This window comes from Aulostomus chinensis, chromosome 1, assembly GCF_037954235.1.
Source record: "Aulostomus chinensis isolate RoL2024-O1b breed Wild chromosome 1, RoL_Achi_v1.0, whole genome shotgun sequence".
NCBI classification, from domain to species: domain Eukaryota; kingdom Metazoa; phylum Chordata; class Actinopteri; order Syngnathiformes; family Aulostomidae; genus Aulostomus; species Aulostomus chinensis.
Genome location: NC_141320.1, coordinates 52,359,386 through 52,379,177, shown reverse-complemented (window position 1 = coordinate 52,379,177; position 19,792 = coordinate 52,359,386). Strand labels below are relative to the sequence as shown.

At 42.8% G+C, this 19,792-nt stretch overlaps 2 non-coding genes across 2 annotated transcripts; one reads left to right on the top strand and one right to left on the bottom strand.

Moving 5' to 3' along the window:
* Positions 1 to 564: 564 nt before the first annotated feature.
* On the bottom strand, positions 565 to 636 carry trnaa-agc (transfer RNA alanine (anticodon AGC)). The gene has a single exon. It is a non-coding gene; the product is annotated as a tRNA-Ala (tRNA).
* Positions 637 to 6,717: 6,081 nt separating this feature from the next.
* Positions 6,718 to 6,799, top strand: trnal-uag (transfer RNA leucine (anticodon UAG)). The gene has a single exon. It is a non-coding gene; the product is annotated as a tRNA-Leu (tRNA).
* The last annotated feature ends 12,993 nt before the right edge of the window (positions 6,800 to 19,792 follow it).

Below are 19,792 nucleotides of genomic sequence, written 5' to 3'. Positions count from 1 at the left end.
TAATGATTTTTTGACTGAACATCCTGGATCCTGTGGTGCCAGATGAGGAGACAACTTGAGTACAGAGTTGGAGAAGAGGGTTTTTGGAGGGGGGATGATTTTTGCAGTGCTACAAGTCAATAAAATGTCATCATGTTTCAAAATGTCCTCACTAAGATGGTTATTAATCCCTCATTCTCAGCTGCTACAGCCTTTAAAGAAAACCTTTGACTGGTGGATCTAACAAAGATCAGATGTTGTCTCCTCTGGAACATCAACAGCTTAACGTTGTGGGCAGGACTCCTACCTGAGCAGGGAGACCCCAATAGATTTCTAGTCCTGATAGGGAGAGGGAGCCTCCTGGGTCACGGAGTGGGGAACCTGATAGGGAGTGGGACGATCCGCCCATTGTGGGTGATTGACAGGGCAGGTTTGATCTATGTTTTCATTTTCAAAAGTAATTTTGAATATTTGTGGACAGTTCGCCCACCTTGAACATGGAGAAGATGTCTTCTGATAGTGAATCAACTGTTGTCACATTTAAGGATCACTGTGGCAGGTAAGATGAAGGCTACAATGACCAGCCGGAGATGCCGGGGATTGAACCCAGGGCCTCACACATGCTCAGCATGCGCTCTACCACTGAGCTACATCCCCTCTGGTAGAGTCACTGTTTAACTGGTGAATGAATTTCCAGTTGATTTTAGGAAACCTAGAAGTTCCTCAGGTGCCATCAATCTTAAGTCACTCCTTCACTTTGTGTGTGGTTCAAAGTCAGTGGTTTCATCAGAGCTCAACAACAGAACAAGCTGAAGTCTTCTGGAGAACGAGGGCACCGATCCCACCACCTCTCACATGCTAAGCTAGCGCTCTACCACTGAGCTCCTTCCTCTGCTCAGCAACATAACAGATAATGCAGGTTGACCTTCAGGCTGCTGGGAGGTCAACACCTGAAATATTTCCAGGATTCTGTTGTGTTGGTAGAAACAGTTTGAGGGAAGAAAACCCTCAAACATGATGATGTCATTATTAAAGGCTTTACTGCTCCTAACCTTTGCTTGTTCTTCTGTGGTTGTGAGAGGTTCTGAGTGATGAATGGAAACTGAAGGTTTAGGCATCAGTTCAAAGTAGCAGGAGCTTAAGGGGACATTTCAGATTTGTTGAAGTTGAGTCCGACATCCTTCTTGTTCATGACGATGGTGATGTCAGAGTTCTTGCTCAGAACGATCCATGCTGTTCCTCCTATTAGTTCTGGAAAGTTGGAGCAAAACGTCATGCAGGGTCACAGGGTCACGTGTTTTGTGTTATCAGCAGATTTAATCTATAGAGTGAGTGACGTGTGGTGTGTTTGTCAGCTTAAAGACCAAAGTTGTTGATGCACAAGAGAAGTACACACGTCAAAGCTGCTTCATTTTAATGAGTGAAACTGAAAATTAAGAGAAGAGTGACAACAAAAATGGAGTCAAGAAGTCGTCTTCAAAACACACACACACACTCTCTCACACACACTCTCACACACACACACACACACACACACACAAACACACACACACACACTCACTCACATAGTCATATACGTGCAGTCAAATGCCAGTAAATTCTGAGTATTTTTGAATCCATTTTCATTTCACTCTTCTCTTTATGTTGCCCCCTGCTGGACAATAGGTTTAAGGTTAATGTGGAAAAAAAGCAGACAATAAAAACGACTATTATTGAAATGTCGGCGACTTCATTCGATCTGAAAGTTCATTGTTGACCAAACAGACACTGATACAACAGGCTTAAAGTCTACCTCCATCGGCTAAAGATGCCCCTGGATCATAAAGCACAGCTCGACTGCTGGCTAACATGCAGGCGTGGGCCCATCACTGAAATCAGCAGTCATGAAAAACTGTGCTAGGCCTCCAGACCCAAGCTTGAAGAGGTTTGAAAACTGGACCCAGGAGAATTTTAACTGAAAACCCCTGCTGTAGAGGATCTGAGGGATGCATGACTGCCCTCTGTTTACCCGTTTAATACAGGAATATCTGAGAAGTACTGAGGACGGCAAAGGGTGCTGATTGGCCAGCAGCCCCACACAGGTCAAAGGTCACCCCCACGGCGGACCAGTTTATTATAATAGTCACGACACCATCCGTTACAGTTGGGTTGGGTTCAGGCTCTTCAGCGCTTCTTATTTTTCCGTGAGCTCCTCCAGCTGCTGGTCCGTCTCTCCTCTTTTCTTTCTCTTCTGCCTACTTTTTTGTTTCTTTGTTCTTTAACTTTAAACAGAACTTCTCCTCTCCCCCTTTTCACGGTCACAATACTGTTGACCTCCCGTGAGCCTTGAATCTCCATCCTGACCAGCGGAGAGAAGCCCCCTTGTGCCTGAGAAGAGCATCGCGGATCCCAGTGGGAGCCACGGTCGTTGAGATGGAGGCTTGGTAGGCCGTCCCCCCACCAGGTCGTTGGAGAGGTTCCGTACATTGATGAGAACAATCCAGCTGAGAACGTGAGCAGGTCCTGTTGGTTGTCGTGCTGTCACAGTAACAAAGACCAGTGCTGCATCTGTTCAGGCCTCAAATCCTGTCTCACTGCCAGCTCCACCTGACTCCTCAGACTCTGCTCAACCTCCATTCAGTAGTTTTCTTTGTTTGGAGGTCACTGACCCTTCATCCTGAACACCTTCTCACCTGCTACCTTTGCCGTCCACTTGAGTCTCAGATAAATCTTATGATTCATGTCTGATCCTCCATGTGCCTTCATTGCTTTACTGGTATTATTACTCTGTCTTACGTGCTTCCTTGTTTGTATTCAATCCTCTTAAAATTCCAGGAAGTGTTTCAACTGGTTTTTATATTTGTATGTAAGCCTCTGACCCTCAAAGAACTCACTGACAAGCTGGAACCTGAGACTGAGCGTTTCTCATTGGACTCTAAATCACATCCAGCAGTGCCCTGAGTAACAACTGTGTTAGCATCCTAAAGCTACATCATCACCACCAGCTGATCAAGTCACTACTCTGTACACAAGTCACTGTAACCTAGCAATGTTGAACCTAGAGGAAAAGTACAGTTGAAGCCAGATGCAAACAGATGTTGATGTTTCCTCTGTAGTCCTGGCAGCAAGTGTCCTTGGAGACGTCACTCCAGACACTGGCAGAGCTGACAGAGATGGTTTGACACAACTCATGATGTTACTGCACTGCAACAGTAACGGACCATCGATGGCATCGCGGTGATGGAGGAGGACAAAGAATTCTGTCATCAAGTTTTGTTCATGTTTTGTAAATGTTCTTCTTGATCTCAGCATTTAGTCTTTGATGTCACAGTGACAGAACGGACCAAAGCTGCCTGTGTCAGAGGAAGCAGAATGACATCAGCATCAGGACATTCAGAGCCTTCAGAAACGTGGTGATGGTTTCACCAAAGAGGGACCAGTTCAGTAAATGTGGTCAGGCTTCTGAGAGTCTGGGTTCAAGATGGAGTTCAGGGTTTTAGCGACTCAGAAAAACTGTTTGTGGCTCAGAAAGCAGAGGAGGGCTGATGAAGAGACCTCACAATGAGTGTCATCAAGGAGGAGGAGGTAGTAGACATCACATGGGGGGGGTAGAGCAGCAAGAAGAGAGAGAGGAGGAACAACTTGATTGAATAAAACAAAGACAAACAATCAAAGAGAGTCAGAGCAGAGGGAGCGGCCCTGAGTCACAGTGAATGGTGGAGTTTGATGATCCATCATTCATCTCCTTTAAATGCTGTCAGGGAGGGAGAGCTGTCTGCTGGTGGTGGTGTTCATTCCTCAGTGGGAGCCTCTATGGTTGATGTTCTACTGCCCTCTGGTGGTGAGGCAGTGGGGATGCAGGTGATCTGCTGGTCTGGTTGAACGTGAGTGGACAGAAACCTTGTTTAGGTGACTGGGAGTTCCTGACTGTGGTGAGCTGCCTTGCTCCTCCTCAGGTCTTCATGGTGGCTTTCTGCTGGACTGTTGTTGAAGGGAACATGGCATCCTATCATTTTCAGCTCTGACATCTGGACAGTGGACAGATGTGACATCATCATGGTCTCACTGCCTGCTTTGTTCATGGATCAATGGAACATTGTGCAAACATAATGTCTGGTCTCTCTCTCTTCTCTTCCCCACCTCTCTGTCTCCTCTCCTCCCTCACCTCCATCTCTCTCCAGCCCTTTTTAGACAGAAAATGTGCCAAATTTGCTGTCTTGTCTGTGTGAAATGGAGGCGTAATATTCCTCTTTTTAAAAAGACACCCTCGTGTGGGCATCAACACTTGATGTGATGTGCAGCTCACACAACCTCAGTCATTGACAACGCAATGACTGAGGTTGGCAGAGCGGGGCAACAACAGACTCTTGAACTGAAACCCAGGATGGAAACCATCTCGGAGCAGTTGGCCGCTCTGCAAAGAGGAGAGTGATGTTGAAGACCAGAAATTTAACTTTACAATTTGGATTGGACTGAAAGAGAAGACAGATTGGAATGTGTGCTCCTCCGCCCAAACCCACAGCTTCCTTATCGGCTGCCCCATTGTTTATCCTCCAGGAGAACTCCTTCTGCCTTGGTGACGTAAATGGCGCGTACTATCCTCCCCTCCCCTTCCCCCATGTGTTCTTGACCCCTGCCTCTGCCCTCTCCACCTCCCTTGGGGTGGCAGCGCCGACCTTGTAGTCTGGCTGCAGGCCTCACTCTCACTTGCCTCCATTGGGACAACGGACTGTTCAAGTTCAGCGTACATACACAACAAATGTATATGTGCTGTCGTTAATTCTGAAGTGTACCATTATTACGATTAAACTGTGCATTCAGGGAACATTAAAGTGGTTTCAATCGTATTCATCAGGTTGATTTCAGTTTGTAGACGTTAATGATAAATCTTCTATACAAACCAAAGTTAAACACGGTGTTCCTCAAGGTTCAGTGCTGGGGCCAATACTCTTCACTTTATGTATGCTTCCTTTAGGTCATATTATTGGGAAACAGTCCATAAATTTCCATTGTTACACAGATGATACTCAATTATATTTATCAATAAAGCTGGATGAAGGCCAGCAGTTGTCTAAAACTCCATGTATGAGTTCCATCTAGGCTGGACTTTTGTAATTCTTTATTATCAGGCTGCACCAACAAGTGATTAAAGACTTGACAGCTGCACATGTATTGACAGGAACCAGGAAGAGAAACCATCGTAACAATAACATACACTCATGTAAGATAGTCTGAAGACACTCAAAGATAATTCAGTGTTTGATCAGTGATCAATACGTCAATACAAAGATCAGTAAGTGGTACCAGGTGGATCTTTCCATGGTGACCTCAGAGAAAATAAGATCAGCCCTCTCACCGTCATATCCAATGATGGCTCCATTATGTCAGGTTAACTGAGTTCATTTCCTGCTGCATTATCTGAAAAACGCTTTCTAAAACCAGAAACTCCAAGTTGGATCTGAACGACCATGATAAATTGCATTATCTACTCAGTTTGAGTCACACCAACACAGAATGGACAAAGGACATTTTTCTGTTGTGTTGTTTCATGTTTTCCTGATCTGGGAAGTTTTTGCAAGACAAATGTCTCTCAAGTGTGTGTTCTCCTCATGAGTGTGTTTACATGCAGGCTTCCTCTTGTGACAACTGATGTCATTGGAAACCATCTTGAGGACATTTGGAGAAAGTTCAATCTTTTAGCTGCAGTTACAGTGACTTACAACACTGCAACAACAACAAAAACACCCCTCCACAAACACTCTTGTCCAACATTTGTGCCCAAATTTTCTCCTCATGAGGCATCAAATCACTACAAAAACAGCCATTAAGTTGATCTGGTTGGGCACTGGTATTTGTTCTTGCTGCATCATCGTCCAGCCTCCAACCAGAGGTCCCTCAGTTATCATGGAGCCACAGGTGGAGTCTGGATTCTTTTCTGGAATGAGACGGCAATGAGAGTCCTGCCAAGTGACATCACTGACATGAATGGATGACTTCAGTCACGTGACTGGATGACTTCAGTCACATGACTGGATGACAGTGTAGATGCCAATATAGAGGTTGGGGAAATCGTCTCTGAGAATCCAGCTTGAACCCACGCCCTCCTTGTCCTTCAAAAACCCAAACAGCGACCATCAGTCTCCCTCCAATCCTGTACTTGGTTCAATGTTGCTGTTCCATTTTGCAGCAGTAGGTGTCGCTGTGATACCAGGTTCAGTTCAAGAGTCCCAACTCCAGCTCATGTTGGTGACCTCAGTGGCAGGTAAAATGGTGCTTCAGTGGATCATGTGATCAACTCATGTGTGTCCTCACTGCTCCACAGGTCTGTCAAATGTTCTGTAAAATAGTTGGACCCAGCAGAGCTGCTAGATTAGGAGTTGATGGAGTCGTTGCAGATACCAGGGTCCAGTTCCATCCTCACTACCCCTGGTGACCATGTCAAAGTGTCCTTGAGTGAGATACTGAACCCCCAAATACTTCTGATGAGTAGATTGGCTCCTTGCATGGCAGCCTTCAGCATCAGTGTGTGAGTGTGTGTGAATGAGAGGACATTGTTCAGCTCCTTGAGTGCTGCTGAGGTAGAAAGGCTCTGTACAAATAGAGTCCTTTTACCATTTCTTTCCTGCCTCTAGCGGCGCTGTCGTCACTTCCTGTGACCGTGGGAGGAAAGGGGTCCCCCTTCAGAATAAGTTTGATATCATGATGTTACTTCCTCTTCAACATGCCTTTAGCAGACCAACTCAGAGAACAGCTCAGTGAGGTAGTGTGGCCGAGCGGTCTAAGGCGCTGGATTTAGGCTCCAGTCTCTGAGGAGGCGTGGGTTCAAATCCCACCACTGCCATCATGTCCCAGGTCACTGGAGAGGTGTGGCAGGTCTCTCACAGCCTCTCCTCTCTCTTCCACTGATGTCTTCAAACCTGTGACCAGAAGAAGAATCCTCCTGTGAGTCCACAGACCTGAGCACTGCTGCTCTGACTACCAGGTTACCTCCTGGTTATCAGAGTGAAGTCATGGTGAGGTAGTCAGTTGTTCATTTTGTTTTATGACAGAGGCCTCATTGTGGATTAAATAATTTTAATTCTTTACTTGAAGTTTCACGCTGTTTCGATTGAAAAAGGCGAGTTCCTGGAGAAGATCTTCCAGGGCGTCCAGGTTAAAGCGGTGCCCCAGCTGGCACCAGGCGCTGACCCAGGTCCTGCATGGGAGATACTGTCAGTTCTGTTCTGCCCTGCTCACAACCACAGGCTGGTGTTGAGGCCTGCAGCAACCAGGGCCCCAGTCACCAACAGTATAAAGGCTGGACATTGTAGCAGTGGGAGGAGTCAAAATGAAGACAGACCAATGTGAGCAGGACGTTCCTGGAGAAGTCATCCATCCACTTTCTATTCTTATCCTTTAAGGGTCACGGGGGGGGGGGTGATCCCAGGTGACATTGTTCAAGAGGCAGGGTTCACCCTGGACAGGTCACCAGTCCATCAGGAGAAATGAGGTGGTCGGTATCATGCAACCTAAACTAAAACATTAGTCAGGTCAAATTCAGATTAAAGCAAGAGTCTCCAGATCAAAGTCAGAATTCCTGATGATGTCATCAGGGCTTTGACAGTAGCTAGAATTCTGTCTTTGATCTCAGGAGGACATGAAAGAAACCCAATTGAGGAAAGTAGAAGAGAACATTCAGCTTCATTAGAAACACCTGAACTGTTGAACAGTAGAATTTGTTTGAAACAGTTTACAACACTGAGTGACAGGTTTGAAGAGGGAAGAGTTTTCTACTTTAAATTTAATTCTAACTTCAAAGTCGTCAAGTCAATTTTATTTATTTTGTGCCAAATCCCAACAGAAGTTATCTCATGACACTTTACAAGTTTATCTAATGAGACAGGTACTCTGGAAGGTATCACCTTGGCCCCCAGCACCACCCTAAGGAACCGAGGAGGTCTCTTTGATCAGGATCTGTCCTTTCATGCCCACATTCAGCAAATTTCTAGGACTGCTTTCTTTCATTTGTGAAACATTGCTGAGATCAGACACATCCTGTCTCAAAAAGATGCAGAAGAACTAGTCCATGCCTTTGTCACTTCCAGGCTGGATTACTGCAATTCCCTCCTATCAGGCTGCACCAGGAGGTCTCTAAAGACTCTCCAGCTGGTCCAGAACGCTGCTGCCTGACTAGAACTAGTAGAAGAGACCATGTCTCTCCTGTACTGGCCTCTCTGCATGGCTCCCTGTCAAATTTAGAAGAGAATTCAAAATTCTCCTTCTACCATCAAAGTCCTCAACAGTCAGGCTCCTTCATACCTGACAGAGCTCCTAGTCCCCTATTATCCAGCTAGAACCCTTCGCTCCCAGGATGCAGGGTTACTGGTGGTTCCTAGAGTTCTGAAAGTAGAATGGAGCCAGAGCCTTCAGCTATCAGGCTCCCCTCCTGTGGAACCGTCTCCCAGTTTCAGTCCAGGATGCAGACACCCTCTTGACCTATAAGAGCAGACGAAAGACCTTCCTTTTTGATCAGGCTTATAGTTGGGCTGCTTAGGCTGGCCCTTAGATATGCTGCTAAAGGCTTAGACTGCTGGGGGATCTCCCATGGTGCACTGGGCTTCTCTCTCCTCCTCTCTGTCCTCCTATATGTGTCATACATAAATCATACTCATATGTATTACGAACTCGTCTCCTTCTCCAGAGCCTTCAGGCTCCCCTCATCCCAGATGTGGGTGCTGCTGGAGGAGGCTGCAGACCTGAAGAGGCTCAAGCTGCCACCCGTAGCTCCACCTGCTCACCGTCTGTCCATCAGTCTCTTCACTTCTCTCTCTCTTTATCTCTGTCCCACTCTTTCCTTCTGCATATCTGTCTTCCTCCATTATCTGTCTTTGTCTCTGCCCCGCTCTCCTGCTCTCTTTCCCTCCAACCGGTCAAAGCAGAAGGCCGTCCCCACTGATCCTGGATCTGCTCGACGTTCCTGTCTGTTAAAAGGAAGGTTTTTGTCGCCGCTGTTGCAGGATGTGCTGCTGGTGGAGAATTGTTGGGTGGAGGTTCATTGAAGGAGTTTGGTGCTGGACCTGCTCTACTAGTAAAGAGTCATGAGAGAACTTTTGTTGTGATTTGGCGCAATACAAATAAAACTGACTTGACCAGTGTTATTTGTAGTCTTTTGTTAATTGCATGCCACATGAAATTATTATTGGTCACTTTTCTAGCGACTGTCTCACAGCATCAAGACAAGAACACTTCTACTTTTGATGATGACAGTTTGTTCAACACTAAACTTCATCCAGTACCATGTTGTCAAACACTGGAACCTCCACAGCACCTGAACAGGGACTTGAACCCTGGACCCTCAGATTAAAAGTCTGATGCTCTACCGTCTGAGCTCCTCAGGCTCTTTCTACAGCATTGAGACAGGAACAGAAACACCTGTGAAGGTCAAACTGATGCTTTCTTGACTTGTTCAGTCCTCCATGTTAAAGTCCACCATGCTTTTGATTGGCTCTGATTCTCTGTGGCAAAATCCAACAAGAGGCTCCAAAAATGTCCTGAATGTCACAAGAATGCACAGGACAAGATGTTAGTTTCCTTCATGTCTGCAGTTCCTCCACTGGAAAGTAAAGTCAATGCTGCTCCTCTGCTGAAACCTGGGATCGGACCAGGGACCTTTAGATCTTCAGTCTAAGGCTCTCCCAACTGAGCTGGTTCAGTTCTGAGTGAGGGCCCTGCTTCTCTCATTTATAATCTCTTCCACTCTCACTAGAACTTAGAGAGGATTGGAGCTTCTGAAGTCCTGACACAAATCAAACCAGAGACTTTGAACTACACAGTGAAGGAGTTGGTCATCAAGGTTGATGGCAGCTTATTAAGTTCTATCTTTGATCAAATATAAGAAATGTAAATGAATTCAACATTGATTGCATTTCCCTCCTTTCTTTGGTGCCCTCAGACTTTCTGAGAACTGTAGGAGGAACTGCTCTCTGTTCTGTGTTTGTTCTGCTCAATGGAGGAAGGAACCAAGGACCGGAGCTCTAAGTTTTCCAGTTCCTACATCAGTGAATGGACTTTCTGTGCTGCAAGGAGCCAAAGCTACAAAGGAGGATTACAGAGTTTGTCCTTGCAGGAGTCAGTGACTTAATAGGGTCTAACAAAGGGTTGGACCTGAATGAGACAGTCACCCTTCAACATGGGGCCATGGCAGAGTGAACCAAGAACTGTACAATGGGGGTGAGAGTGGAGCCATGATGGATTCACACTTCATCACCTCCACCATCATGTGGACCACCTGATCACCTCTCCCTCAACCTCTAAATAACTCATTCCCTGACCGGGAATCGAACTCAGGCCATGGCGGTGAGAGCGCCAAATCCTAGCCACTAGACCATCAGGGACCACACTGAGCTCTCCAACAACAGAGACTATAGACAATGACTCAAGAACACAGGACTCTGTGGTCTCAGCTTGAGATGCAGAGGGTCCACCAAGACCACCAGACACCTCAGCCCCCTAAAGACAGTCCAACCCCAGGATCAGCTTCTATCACTCAGTGGTCCAGAACCATTATGGAGCCTGATCAGGAATGTGAGCAAAGCTCTTGGAACAGGCCTGCTGCCACCACAACTAAGATCCTGCAGGTCACTAGAAACTCCAGTGTCCAGCTGACAAGTGGACGTTCCTCTGATCTGTGGTGGTGCTGAGTTTAGCAAACACCTCCAACAAGAAGATGAAGGAGGCCATCAACTCCTCCAAGCTCAACATCTATACTGGCTTTACTGGGAGGTCAGGAGGTCAAAGCAGATCTTCCCCCTCCACTTCAGATGGTTTCTACTCACAGAGATGAGGGACCAGTTCAAACCAGCTCCCTGGAGCTCCCTTAAGCCATTGTTCCCCTCAGCAAACATCTGGATCTGGACCTGCACCGGTGCTGACTTGTGTCTTGAGTACCCAGAGTTTGTTGAACCAGAGAAGCTTCAACTGGTGGCGGTCGTACAACCAAGCGTGAAGGTGAGCCTGCATTGTCTGATCTGGAGCTCACAGGAATTAGCAAGTTAGTGACTGTTCTAGAGTTGCTGCTGAGTTGAATTTGAATTTATTTGTTAAAAGGTTCCAGTTTCTATGAGGTCAGGGAAGATTGGTGTGGATCTAAAGGTCCCTGTTGATCCCAGGACATTGTTTTGACTCATTTGAACATTTTCAAACCCTCGTTGCTCAGATTTTACATTAATTTGATCATGACTTCAGACAAATGTTCTGTTTATTAATTAAATAATCACTTTAGTTATGAATTTAGTGAGTCAACCAGACTTGGTCAAAGATAAAAGTTAGTCTGGTTATTATTCAGTTTCCAGTCAGTAGGGACACACACACACACACACACACACACACACACACACACACACACACACACACACAGCCTGTCTTCAGTATAAAATGGTCTGTCACGTTCTCTCACGTTGGAAGATTTCTCTGACTTCATTGTGAATACAGAGATTCTTCATCTGCCACCTGAGTCTTGATCCACTGATTCCTCTGATCCACCTCTTTCTGCTCCAACAAGGCTGACATGGATCAGGTGGGTCCATGTCATCCAATCAGGAGGTTTCTCCTCTCAGTTAATTTTCTTCATCCCAGTTTAGATTGATTCTTCTCAGCCTGATGAAGGAGCATCTGATCAGGTGTTTGGCTGCTTGTTGGTTGTAATTCCATAGATTTTAATCTCAGATGTTATAGAATTAAGAATGCAATGGCAGTCCTGCCAAGTGACATCACTGACATGACAGGATGACCCAGTCATGTGACTGAAGGAGCTGAGAGCTCCTACACATCATTGTTGATGGTGTCTTCCACTGTAGTCAGCAGCCACAACTCCTCTATCAACACCTGTCAGAGACCTGCTGGAGGCCCCACTGAGGTTTGAACTGGGATCACTGGATTCAGAGTCCAGAGTGCTCACCATTCCACCATGGAACCATCAAAGATGAAACGTGTGAGACAAACTATGGCACTAATCATGTATGAGGGACTGCAGTGGTTTTCTGGATCTAATTTCCACAAACAAATGATGATTTGGGGAAAGGTCTGACAAAGTCTGACAAACCTACCCTGATTTTTTCACAAACAAATGATGATTTTTAGACACTGACACAGGGCTCTTATTTTGGAGGGCCATCAGGATGTGAAATATCCCAGACGTCTGAGATCAGAGTGTTCACTTTGATCTCAGGGTCCTGAATTTGGAGGTTCTTCCTTTGGTCTCCAAGTTCTAACTCCCATCTGACTGAATCCTTTTTTTCATGAACTCCTCAGACCCTGATGATGTCAGGAAGAAATCCAGACATTCAGTTCTCATCTCAGCTGTTCTGACTGAGACGTCAAGCAGTCAGGAAAAAAGTGTTACGACCCAAAGTGGGACCTTTACAGGAGCTAACAAAGTGTCTTTTTTCCTAAACTACTTGAGGAACTGGTTAAACCAGTAAAATATGCATTTCTGTGTGCAGACCAGTGAGGAGCCTGGGTGAGTGGAAGGATGTTTACCACCAACACAGAACCCAGACTTTAGTCATGTGATGAGAGGGAGACTCTGATGATGAAGTTAATGGACAAAATGTGAATTGAAGGATGAACACAAATGTGATTTTGAACCAAACACATTTCTTCAGCAGACTTTGATCCAACATTGAAGTTAGAGTTTGGTGGCTGCTCCATGTTGGAGGAAACCAGGCGATGTTGGACTGTCACAGGGAAGCTCTTTTGCCTCCTCTGCTGCCAGTTCAACCACTCACTCCCATCAGTGGAGAGCAGCTTCAACTGGGTTTGGAATTTACCACTGTGGATGCATAGGAATGTGGAGAAAATGTCCTTTGTCAGAAGTGGGATTTGAACCCACGCCTCCAGGAGAGACTGCGACCTGAACGCAGCGCCTTAGACCGCAGCGCCTTAGACCGCTCAACCATCCTGACAGACACTGAAAGTTGGAGACTGAATTACTTCACTGACAAAGTAGAATTTTTGTTAACATTAAACACCCAGTCTGTGTTCATGGCAGGAAGAAATGAATGTGTGTGTGTGTGTGTGTGTGTGTGTGTGTGTGTGTGTGTCAAGTCACAACAAAAGTTATCTCATGACACTTTACTAGTAGAGCAGGTCCAGCACCAAACTCCTTCAATGAATCTACACCCAACAATTCTCCACCAGCAGCACATCCTGCAACAGTGGTGATGAAAACCTTCCTTTTAACAGGCAGGAACGTGGAGCAGATCCAGGATCAGTGGGGACGGCCTTCTGCTTTGACCGGTTGGGGGGAAAGAGAGCAGGAGAGCAGGGCAGAGACAAAGACAGATAAGGCTCTCCTAAAACAAGGCCTGTTCAGTCAATGGTAGAGCAGAGTGGCGCAGAGGAAGCGTGCTGGGCCCAGAACCCAGAGGTTAACCTAACTTTCGAATAACCTCAAAGTGATGCTGAGAGTCATGTCGTAAGTGTTGCTACGAACCTCAAAATAATGTGACAGTAATGTAGTAAAAGTTGCTACGAACCTCAAAATATTGCGACAGTGATGTCGGAAGAAATGCTAATGAACTCAAAATGATGCTAACAGTAATGTAGTGATAGTTGCTAATCAACTCAGTGATGCTTACAGTAATGTAGTAAGTGTTTCGAATAACCTCAAAGTGATGCTGACAGTCATGTAGTAAGAGTTGCTACGAACCTCAAAATAATGCAACAGTAATGTAGTAAGAGTTGCTACGAACCTCAAAATATTGCGAAAGTGATGTCGAAAGAATTGCTAATGAACTCAAGATGATGCTAACAGTAATGTAGTGATAGTTGCAAAGAAACTCAGTGATGCTTACAGTAATGTAGGAAGAGTTTTGAACAACCTCAAAGTGATGCTGACAGTCATTTAGTAAGAGTTGCTAATGAACTCAATTCAATGCTACAGCGATGTCGTGAGAATTACTCATAAACTCAAAATGATGCGACAGTAATGTAGTGATAGTTGCTAATAAACTCAAAGTGATGCTGACAGTAATGTAGTAAGAGTTGCTACGAACCTTAAAATAATGCAACAATAATGTAGTAAGAGTTGCTACGAACATCAAAATATTGCGACAGTGATGTCGGAAGAATTGCTAATGATCTCAAAATGATGCGACAGTGATTTAGTAAGAATTGCTAATGAACTCAAAATGATGCTAACTGTAATGGAGTGAAACTTTCGAATAACCTCAAAGTGATGCTGACAGTCATTTAGTAAGAGTTGCTAATGAACTCAATTTAATGCTACAGTGATGTCGTGAGAATTGCTCAACAACTCAAAATGATGCTAACAGTAATGGAGTGAAACTTTCGAATAACCTCAAAGTGATGCTGACAGTCATGTAGTAAGAGTTGCTACGAACCTCAAAATAATGCGACAGTCATGTCGTAAAAGTTGCTACGAACCTCAAAATATTGCGACAGTGATGTCGGAAGAATTGCTAATGAACTCAAGATGATGCTAACAGTAATGTAGTGATAGTTGCTAATCAACTCAGTGATGCTTACAGTAATGTAGTAAGTGTTTCGAATAACCTCAAAGTGATGCTTACAGTAATGTAGTAAGTGTTTCGAATAACCTCAAAGTGATGCTTACAGTCATGTAGTAAGAGTTGCTACAAACCTCAAAATAATGCGAAAGTAATGTAGTAAAAGTTGCTACGAACCTCAAAATATTGTGACAGTGATGTCGGAAGAATTGCTAATGAACTCAAGATGATGCTAACAATAATGTAGTGATAGTTGCTAAGAAACTCAGTGATGCTTATAGAAATGTAGGAAGAGTTTCAAACAACCTCAAAGTGATGCTGACAGTCATTTAGTAAGAGTTGCTAAGGAACTCAGTTCAATGCTACAGTGATTTCGTGAGAATTGCTTAACAACTCAAAATGATGCTAAAAGTAATGTAGTGATAGTTGCTAATAAACTCAAAGTGATGCTGACAGTCATGTAGTAAGATTTGCTACGAACCTCAAAATAATGTGACAGTAATGTAGTAAAAGTTGCTACGAACCTCAAAATAATGCGACAGTAATGTAGTAAAAGTTGCTACGAACCTCAAAATATTGCGACAGTGATGTCGGAAGAAATGCTAATGAACTCAAAATGATGCTAACAGTAATGTAGTGATAGTTGCTAATCAACTCAGTGATGCTTACAGCAATGCAGTAAGTGTTTCGAATAACCTTAAAGTGATGCTTACAGTCATGTAGTAAGTGTTGCTACGAACCTCAAAATGTTGCAACAGTGATGTCGGAAGAATTGCTAATGAACTCAAGATGATGCTAACAGTAATGTAGTGATAGTTGCTAAGAAACTCAGTGATGCTTACAGTAATGTAGTAAGAGTTTCGAACAACCTCAAAGTGATGCTGACAGTCATTTAGTAAGAGTTGCTAATGAACTCAGTTCAGTGCTACAGTGATTTTGTGAGAATTGCTCAACAACTCAAAATGATGCTAACAGTAATGTAGTGATAGTTGCTAAGAAACTCAAAGTGATGCTGACAGTAATGTAGTAAGAGTTGCTAGGAACCTTAAAATAATGCAACAATAATGTAGTAAGAGTTGCTACGAACCTCAAAATAATGTGAGTGTGATGTCGGAAGAATTGCTAATGATCTCAAAATGATGCGACAGTGATGTAGTAAGAATTGCTAATGAACTCAAAATGATGATAACAGTAATGGAGTGAAACTTTCGAATAACCTCAAAGTGATGCTAACAGTCATGTAGTAAGTGTTGCTACGAACCTCAAAATATTGCGACAGTGATGTCGGAAGAATTGCTAATGAACTCAAGATGATGCAAACAGTAATGTAGTGATAGTTGCTAAGAAACTCAGTGATGCTTACAGTAATGTAGTAAGAGTTTCGAACAACCTCAAAGTGATGCTGACAGTCATTTAGTAAGAGTTGCTACGAACCTTAAAATAATGCAACAATAATGTAGTAAGAGTTGCTACGAACCTCAAAATAATGTGACAGTGATGTCAGAAGAATTGCTAATGATCTAAAAATGATGCGACAGTGATGTAGTAAGAGTTGCTACTAACCTCAAAATATTGCGACAGTGATGTCGGAAGAACTGCTAATGATCTCAAAATGATGTGACAGTGATGTAGTAAGAATTGCTAATGAACTTAAAATGATGCTAACAGTCATGTAGTGATAGTTGCTAAGAAACACAGTGATGCTTACAGTAATGTAGTAAGAGTTGCTACGAACCTTAAAATAATGCAACAATAATGTAGTAAGAGTTGCTACGAACCTCAAAATATTGCGACAGTGATGTCGGAAGAATTGCTAATGATGTCAAAATGATGCGACAGTGATGTAGTAAAAGTTGCTACGAACCTCAAAATATTGCGACAGTGATGTCGGAAGAATTGCTAATGAACTCAAGATGATGCTAACAGTAATGTAGTGATAGTTGCTAAGAAACTCAGTGATGCTTACAGTAATGTAGGAAGAGTTTCGAACAACCTCAAAGTGATGCTGACAGTCATTTAGTAAGAGTTGCTAATGAACTCAATTTAATGCTACAGTGATGTCGTGAGAATTGCTCAACAACTCAAAATGATGCTAACAGTAATGTAGTGATAGTTGCTAATAAACTCAAAGTGATGCTGACAGTAATGGAGTAAGAGTTGCTACGAACCTTAAAACAATGCAACAATAATGTAGTAAGAGTTGCTACGAACCTCAAAATATTGCGACAGTGATGTCGGAAGAATTGCTAATGATCTAAAAATGATGCGACAGTGATGTAGTAAGAATTGCTAATGAACTCAAAATGATGCGAACAGTAATGGAGTGAAACTTTCGAATAACCTCAAAGTGATGCTAACAGTCATGTAGTAAGTGTTGCTACGAACCTCAAAATATTGCGACAGTGATGTCGGAAGAATTGCTAATGAACTCAAGATGATGCAAACAGTAATGTAGTGATAGTTGCTAAGAAACTCAGTGATGCTTACAGTAATGTAGTAAGAGTTTCGAACAACCTCAAAGTGATGCTGACAGTCATTTAGTAAGAGTTGCTACGAACCTTAAAATAATGCAACAATAATGTAGTAAGAGTTGCTACGAACCTCAAAATAATGTGACAGTGATGTCAGAAGAATTGCTAATGATCTAAAAATGATGCGACAGTGATGTAGTAAGAGTTGCTACGAACCTCAAAATATTGCGACAGTGATGTCGGAAGAACTGCTAATGATCTCAAAATGATGTGACAGTGATGTAGTAAGAATTGCTAATGAACTTAAAATGATGCTAACAGTCATGTAGTGATAGTTGCTAAGAAACACAGTGATGCTTACAGTAATGTAGTAAGAGTTGCGACGAACCTTAAAATAATGCAACAATAATGTAGTAAGAGTTGCTACGAACCTCAAAATATTGCGACAGTGATGTCGGAAGAATTGCTAATGATGTCAAAATGATGCGACAGTGATGTAGTAAAAGTTGCTACGAACCTCAAAATATTGCGACAGTGATGTCGGAAGAATTGCTAATGAACTCAAGATGATGCTAACAGTAATGTAGTGATAGTTGCTAAGAAACTCAGTGATGCTTACAGTAATGTAGGAAGAGTTTCGAACAACCTCAAAGTGATGCTGACAGTCATTTAGTAAGAGTTGCGAATGAACTCAATTTAATGCTACAGTGATGTCGTGAGAATTGCTCAACAACTCAAAATGATGCTAACAGTAATGTAGTGATAGTTGCTAATAAACTCAAAGTGATGCTGACAGTCATGGAGTAAGAGTTGCTACGAACCTTAAAACAATGCAACAATAATGTAGTAAGAGTTGCTACGAACCTCAAAATATTGCGACAGTGATGTCGGAAGAATTGCTAATGATCTAAAAATGATGCGACAGTGATTTTGTGAGAATTGCTAATGAACTCAAAATGATGCTAACAGTAACGGAGTGAAACTTTCGAATAACCTCAAAGTGATGCTGACAGTCATATAGTAAGAGTTGCGACGAACCTCAAAATAATGTGACAGTAATGTAGTAAAAGTTGCTACGAACCTCAAAATATTGCGACAGTGATGTCGGAAGAAATGCTAATGAACTCAAAATGATGCTAACAGTAATGTAGTGATAGTTGCTAATCAACTCAGTGATGCTTACAGCAATGTAGTAAGTGTTTCGAATAACCTCAAAGTGATGCTTACAGTCATGTAGTAAGAGTTGCTACAAACCTCAAAATAATGCGAAAGTAATGTAGTAAAAGTTGCTACGAACCTCAAAATATTGCGACAGTGATGTCGGAAGAATTGCTAATGAACTCAAGATGATGCTAACAATAATGTAGTGATAGTTGCTAAGAAACTCAGTGATGCTTACAGAAATGTAGGAAGAGTTTCTAACAACCTCAAAGTGATGCTGACAGTCATTTAGTAAGAGTTGCTAAGGAACTCAGTTCAATGCTACAGTGATTTCGTGAGAATTGCTTAACAACTCAAAATGATGCTAAAAGTAATGTAGTGATAGTTGCTAATAAACTCAAAGTGATGCTGACAGTAATGTAGTAAGAGTTGCTAATGAACTTAAAATGATGCAACAATAATGTAGTAAGAGTTGCTACGAACCTCAAAATATTGCGACAGTGATGTCGGAAGAATTGCTAATGATCTCAAAATGATGCGACAGTGATGTAGTAAGAATTGCTAATGAACTCAAAATGATGCTAACAGTAATGGAGTGATAGTTGCTAATAAACTCAAAGTGATGCTGACAGTCATGGAGTAAGAGTTGCTACGAACCTTAAAACAATGCAACAATAATGTAGTAAGAGTTGCTACGAACCTCAAAATATTGCGACAGTGATGTCGGAAGAATTGCTAATGATCTAAAAATGATGCGACAGTGATGTAGTAAGAATTGCTAATGAACTCAAAATGATGCGAACAGTAATGGAGTGAAACTTTCGAATAACCTCAAAATAATGTGACAGTAATGTAGTAAAAGTTGCTACGAACCTCAAAATATTGCGACAGTGATGTCGGAAGAAATGCTAATGAACTCAAAATGATGCTAACAGTAATGTAGTGATAGTTGCTAATCAACTCAGTGATGCTTACAGCAATGTAGTAAGTGTTTCGAATAACCTCAAAGTGATGCTTACAGTCATGTAGTAAGTGTTGCTACGAACCTCAAAATATTGCAAAAGTGATGTCGGAAGAATTGCTAATGAACTCAAGATGATGCTAACAGTAATGTAGTGATAGTTGCGAAGAAACTCAGTGATGCTTACAGTAATGTAGGAAGAGTTTCGAACAACCTCAAAGTGATGCTGACAGTCATTTAGTAAGAGTTGCTAATGAACTCAATTTAATGCTACAGTGATGTCGTGAGAATTGCTCAAACACACAAAATGATGCTAACAGTAATGTAGTGATAGTTGCTAATAAACTCAAAGTGATGCTGACAGTAATGGAGTAAGAGTTGCTACGAACCTTAAAACAATGCAACAATAATGTAGTAAGAGTTGCTACGAACCTCAAAATATTGCGACAGTGATGTCGGAAGAATTGCTAATGATCTAAAAATGATGCGACAGTGATGTAGTAAGAATTGCTAATGAACTCAAAATGATGTGAACAGTAATGGAGTGAAACTTTCGAATAACCTCAAAGTGATGGTAACAGTCATGTAGTAAGTGTTGCTACGAACCTCAAAATATTGCGACAGTGATGTCGGAAGAATTGCTAATGAACTCAAGATGATGCAAACAGTAATGTAGTGATAGTTGCTAAGAAACTCAGTGATGCTTACAGTAATGTAGTAAGAGTTTCGAACAA